Source organism: Castor canadensis, unplaced genomic scaffold, assembly GCF_047511655.1.
Source record: "Castor canadensis unplaced genomic scaffold, mCasCan1.hap1v2 HAP1_SCAFFOLD_195, whole genome shotgun sequence".
Classification (NCBI taxonomy): Eukaryota; Metazoa; Chordata; class Mammalia; order Rodentia; family Castoridae; genus Castor; species Castor canadensis.
Window position 1 is genome coordinate 45,557 of NW_027395389.1, and position 6,953 is coordinate 52,509.

Genomic DNA, 6,953 nt, shown 5'->3' on the forward strand with positions numbered 1-6,953 from the left:
AGGGCACAGTGGGCGTAGGCGGAGTCTGCCAGCAGACAGTTTGCGTTTCTTTTCCAGGTGCAAATCCAGAGGACAATGGAGGTCTCAATCCTGGGTGGGTTTGTCCACAGTAGCAGAAAAGGTAGTAACCTAACACCACCAACTCCACATAGGTCCCCTACATTGGTTACCCCCGTATGTCTGGTCGCACTGCTAATGAGATAAGGTATGAGTACAGCAGAGAGGGTGTTGTGATTCCTGACTATGACCCTCCTCTTGAAGCACCTGGAACAGCACCAGTATCTATTCACAAAACATGCTTCAAGGCCCCTCACCATAATTGGAGCAGCTAACATGGGAGTAACAGAACCAACAGTTCCTAAAGAAACCCATATTATCCACATAGTCTGCTGTGTACATGTGAACTCCCAGAATGTTAGCACTCTTGCTCAACCAGCAGCAGAAACACTGAATCTCTCGGATTCTGATATAATGCTTACTAACCACAGCCAAAGAAGCAACAAGGAGATTACATTGTGGTACCAAGTTAAAAGGAAATTTATCCAAAGACACAGCCCTTCAGGAGAAAGCTTCAGAAGAAAGTTGCTTACTAAAAAAGCCAAATCTCAACATAGGAACACAAGGTATATGGGAAAAGGTTATATGATACTTCCTAAAGATCATAACTCTCTACCAACAGCTTTCAAAGATATCAAATTAGACGAAATGCCTCATTATAAAATTTCTTGAAGCTCAATGAACTCTAAGAGAATACAGAAAACTAAAATTAGGAAAGTAAGGCAGAATAAAAATGAGAATTTCAGCAAAGAGATATTCTGAAAAAGAAACAAACATAAATCTCAGAAATCAAAAATTCAACAAGTCAGATAAAAAATAGTTGAAAGCCACAATAATCTAAATCAAACAGAAGAAAGAATATCAGCGCTTGAAGACAGGTCTTTTAAAACATCACATTCAGACGGAATAAAATTAAAAACAAAAAAGAATGAAGACAACGTTTGAGATCTTTGGGACATCATTAAAAGATCAAATGTTCACAGTACCAGCATACCTACAGGGAAGGAAATAAAAATTAAGGGCACAGAAAATCTCTTTAGCCAAATAGTAACAGAAAACTTCCCCAATCATAGGAAAGCAATGGATATCCAGATACAGAAAGCTGTCAGATATGACCAAAAAAGATCCTCACCACAACATATAATAGTTAAATGGTTAAAAAAAAAAAATCAGGACAAATCAAAAATTCTGAAATCTACAGGAAAAAAAAATGGCAAGTTACATTGAAGGGCAAGCCCCATCATATTAACAGAAGATTTCTCAACAAAAACTCCATAGGAAATGACAGCATGGAATGACGGATTTCTAGTTTCGAAAGGAAATAACTATCAACCAAAATTATTATATATTAACAAGACTGACATTTAGAATCACAGGAGAAATAAAGATCTTCCAAGACATGCAAATACTTAGAGAATTCATGGCCATCAGACCAGTCTTACAAAAGAGGCTTAAATGAGTTCTATACTCAAAAGTCAAAGGAAGGTAACGAACATCACGATGGCATATGAAAGTATAAATCCTATTAGAAGAGGAGATACACAAAAAAATAGAAGACAAAGATTATCAATCTAGTAAATAATCAAACCACAAGGATGAGTAAGAGAGGAACTAGAGAGGAATAAATGAGCAAAGATTATTCAAAGCAACTAGAGTAATATGAACAAAATGATAGGCACTAATCCATCCCTTTTAATAACTCAGAATGTAAATGATCTTAATTATCCAACAAAAAGGACCGACTGAATTTTAAAAAACACGACTCAACAATACGCTGCTATAAGAGACTCTAGACAGTGTGAACACCCAGACTGAATGTAAAAAGACTGAAAATGATATTGCAAGCAAATGGAATCTGAAAACAAGCAGAAATAGATATACTTAAATCTAAAAAAATAGAATTTAAGGCACAAACAGAAAGGTCTGACAAAAAGGTAACTATGTAATCATAAAGGGAATAATTCACCAAGAAGAATTAATGATTATATAAATTTATATGTGCTTAATGTCAGAGCATCCAATTTTCTAAAACAAACACTGACAGACTTAAAGGAACAACAGGATCCAATAAAATGATAGTAAGGAATTTCAGTACTTTAGAAGAAAGCTTTTCCTTTGAGGTCAGAAACAAAAAAGGGGGTCTAATCTCACTATTTTTGATGAAACATAGTACTGGAAAGTTTAGACAGAGTATTCAGGAAGGAAAGAAATAAAAGACACAAAAATAGGAAAGAAGGAAGTCAAATTATCCCTGTTCACAGATCATATGACTCTATACCAAGAATGACCTAACAATTCCACCAAAAGACTTTTAGAACTGAAAAAGGAATTCAGGAAATAGCAATATACAAAATAAACATAAAAAACAAGTTATCTTTATATACACCAATATTGAATCTACTGAGAAAAATAACATTAAAATACTCCCATTCACAAAAGCCACAAATACTACAAAACAAACCAACCAAAAAACTCACTAGGACTAGGACGTAACTAAGGCAGTGAAAGACCTCTGCAATGAAAATCACAAAACCTTGAGAAATAAATTGAAAACCTTAGCAGAAATTCTTCCCATCTCAATGAGTTGTAAAAATCAGTATAGATAAAATGTGCAGCAAAGTGATTTGCAGAGTCAATGCAATCTCCATCAAAACACCAATGGCATTTTTTTACAGAACTAGGATAACATTAATATGAAGGCAAAAAAAATGCCCTGAATAGACAAAGCAATTCTGACTAAAAGGAGAAAAGCTAGAGACATCACAATACCTAATTTGAAGGCATAGTACATAGCCGCAATGACAAAAGCACAATGATATTGGCATAAACACAGAAATATACATTGATTGAATTAAAAGGCAGTAAGAGGGTGAATACAATGCAAAAAACGTGAACACATGTATTATGTAAATGCAAAAATGATACTTTTTGAAACTATTCCAGAAATGGTGTGGGGGGGGGGCGGAATAGAGGAGAGTGATGGAGGGGGCAAATTCAAATATGATGTATTTGATACATTGTAAGCACTTTTTAAAAGGCTACAATGTAACCCACCCAGAACAACAATAAAGGGAAAAAAGGTACAGAAAATTAAGTAAACACACTTTTGGTCAACTATTTTTCAATAAAGGTATGAAAAACATACATTGGAAAAAGGACATCCTTTTTAACAAATGATGCTAGAAAAATTGGTGAAACACATACAGAAGATTAAAGGTTGAGCTGTGTCATCTATACAAACACCAACTCAAAATGTATCAATGACCTAAACGTAAGCTCTAATATTCAAAAACTATTAGAGGAAAACATAGAAGAAGCACTTCATGGTACTGGTACAGGAAATAATTTTCTAGATAAGATGTCAAAAGCATACCAAACAAAACCAAAAACTGACAAATAGGAGTATATCAAACCAAAACTATGCACAACGAAGAAAACAAAGCACAATGTAAAGAGAAAACCTACAGAATGGGAGAGAATATTTTCCAACTATCAATCTGACCTAGGGCTAGTATCTACAATAGATAAAGAACTCAAAAAAACTTAACAGTAACAACAAGGTGATCCACTTAAAACTGGGCAAAAGATCTGAATAGACAATTCTCAAAAGAAAACAAATAACCCATAAACATATGAAAAATGTTCAATGTAATGAGCCATCAAGGAAATACAAATCAAAGCTACAAGTGAGGTGCCATCACACCCCAGTCAGGGTTGCTATTATCAAAACAAACAAGGAAACAAACTGGCAAAGATGGAGAGAAAAGTAACCTTTATATACTATTGGTAGAAATGTAAATTAGTTTCACTTCTATAGAAAACTGTATGGAAGTTCCTCAAAAACCTAAAAATACACCTATCATATTTCACTCCTGGATAAATATCCAAAACAAATGAGTCAGCACACAGAAGAGACCCCTGCATAGTGATATTCAAATTAGCTTAGGTGCCCTTCAATAGATGAATGGATGAAGAAAATACATACTTAATGGAACATGATTCAGCCATAAAATACAAATCTGTCAAGTTTCCAAAAAATGGATGGAACCGGAGGACATCATGTTAAGCAAAATAACTAAGACAAGGAAAGGCAAGTATCACAAGTTTTCACTCAAATGTGAAAACATATCAACCTGCAAGAAGAGGGATTACTAGGGACAGGGAATGGTGTTTACAGAACAGGAGCTGGGTGGAACAAAGGTGAATGAACATGAGGAATGTACAATGAATTCAATATGGAAATATCAGAGGATTCCATTAATTTTTACAACTAACATGTGTCAACAATAAAAATGTAATGAACAATGAAATTAAAAAAGATGATACCCCAATATAAAAGTAAAGAGCCAAGATCAAAAGGAAAATAGAGAAATTACAAAATGAACTAAAGAAGGATATACAGAGAAAGAGAAAGGAGCGTCTAATATACATATATGTATGTATTCAAGCACAATTTATTTGCTGACTCTCATTACATTTATGTGGCTTTTCCTTCCATAGGGATGTGGGTGAGTTTAAAAAGTCAAGCCCCATAATGACTGAGCCTCATAACACACTATTCATTTGTCATTCATTCATCATACGCATAACTAAAAAACTTCAAACTAAGAACTGGCCAATACGGCTTTAGGAAGTAGCAGTATTTGTATCTGGCAAAGTACAATATTGGTAAACATTATCAGGCTATTAGCTAGAAAGATAATTCTACAAAAGGGAATTGTACAGATTACAAAGAGATGTCCAATCTAAAACTTCAGAAGCTTTGCCTCCTGTGCAGATACAGTAAGTATTCAATGAGTATTATTGATCTGATAGGACTGAATGGGGCTACCACACAAAGCACTGAGGCACTCTATTTCTGAGCACTTAGTTTTCAGACCTAAAAATTTTACCTGTACACAAAGACTGTAATTTACATTTGTATCACTTTATTAGTGTTCTACGGCCACCAAAACAAAATATCACAAACCTGGTGGCTTAACTGAAATTGATCTCCTCATACTTCTGAGGGTTGGAAGTCTAAGACCTGTGTGTGGACTGGATTGATTTCTCCTGAGGCCTTGGTTGCCTTGGTTTATAGATGGCTACCTTCATGCTGTGTCCTCTGTGCACATGGAGTCCTGGTGTCAAACTGGATTAGGGTCCCACCCTTATTATGTCATTTAACCTTAATTACTGCCTAAAGGCAGGGGCTGAAATTCAACAGAAGAGTTAGGGCCACCACAGTTAGGGGATACAATTTAGCCCATATATTCTCTTTCAATAAGATAATCCATTCCAGAACTTCAAACAGGATGGTAAGAGAAAGAGAGGATACACTTGGATGTTAGACACAAGAGGGTGTGAATTAGTGCTGTTTATTCCAGCTATGATCTTGGACAAAATAACTTAAATATTCTTCTGCAAAAGCAGGATAATTAATAATCACTTAGCAATTTTCTTGTAAAAATTTAGAATGATCAAATAGGAAAGTAGCCCAGCAGAGAACTTAGTGGGTAGCACTGACAAAAAATGCCCCTCTTCAGCATTACTTCAAAGGCCTAGCTGCCATTCTTTGTGGTTTCAGCCTTAAAATTAACCTTTTAATTAATCTGAACCATCCTTGCATTATGGACACCTGAGGCTATCCAAAACCACCAGTAGTTAACTTAGAATATCTTCTAAATTGTACTTAGAAAACTGTGTTATAAAGCCAATTTATGTTGAACACTGTATTCATCCATTTCTATTGTTAAGGAATTCATATGATAAACAATTAGATAAGTTAAGTATGAGGCACTCTACTTGGAATTATATTGATAGATACGAACTATAAATTATATTGTGTGTGTCTTACACGTTATCAAAATATAGTATGAATATCACCAATACGCACAAAGCAGTAACAAACTAAATTATAAGAGCTCAATGTAAGGGTTAGAGATAAGAATTAGCTTATTAGAACGGAGGGAAGAAGGATCATTTTTAGATACGTGGATCTGGAGTGGATTTCTTAAGGAGGTCCAATACAAAATTAAAAAAGAAAAATTGGGAAGTTGTAAAGAAGCCAGTAAGAAAGGAATACATCTTTGAAACATTTTCCCCCACTTTAAATATATAACAGAACTCTTTGTTTCTCCTGGGTTTCATTCAAAAGGTAGACATTGGGTCTCTCACCTAGCTCTCAGAAAGTGGAAGTCATTACAAAAGTTTGGAAAACGAAAAGGAAAAGCAAGAATTGCTCCAAGAGAAATTTGCAGGCAGGTGTGGGAATGTTACTTTGAAGATTAATTTAAGTTCCATTGAAGGATGACCCCTGGACTTACCAAAATATCTTAAGTCAATTGCTAAATTGTTTCCATCTTTATCCGATGAGAATAGGTCACTTATTCTACAGATGCTTTATTTAAAAATATGCTGACATGTGCCTGTAACTAGAAAAGATGCCTATTTTTTTCTACTTACTTAAAAACTGGATCAGTGAGAGAAACATATTCATTAGCAGATACCTTAAAAGCAACTGAGGCCAATAGGCAAATGGGACCAGGAACTAGAGAAAAGGTGAGATCAAAAAGAATTAACCTAGAAGGCAAAACACACGCACAGGAAATTAATGTGAGTCAACTCCCTGTATAGCTATCCTTATCTCAACCAGGAACACTTGTTCCTTCCTATTACTGCCTATACTTGTCTCTTGAACAAAATTAGAGATAAGGGCAAAATAGTTTCTGCTGGGTATTGAGGGGGTAGGGGGGAGAGAGAGGGGGCAGAGTAGGTGGTAAGGGAGGGAGTGGGGGCAGGGGGGAGAAATGACCCAAGCCTTGTATGCACATATGAATAATAAAACAATAAAATAAAAAAAAAGAAGAAGGAAAAAAAAAGAATGGGATTCCTTGTGGTAACTGCCCAGTAAGCAA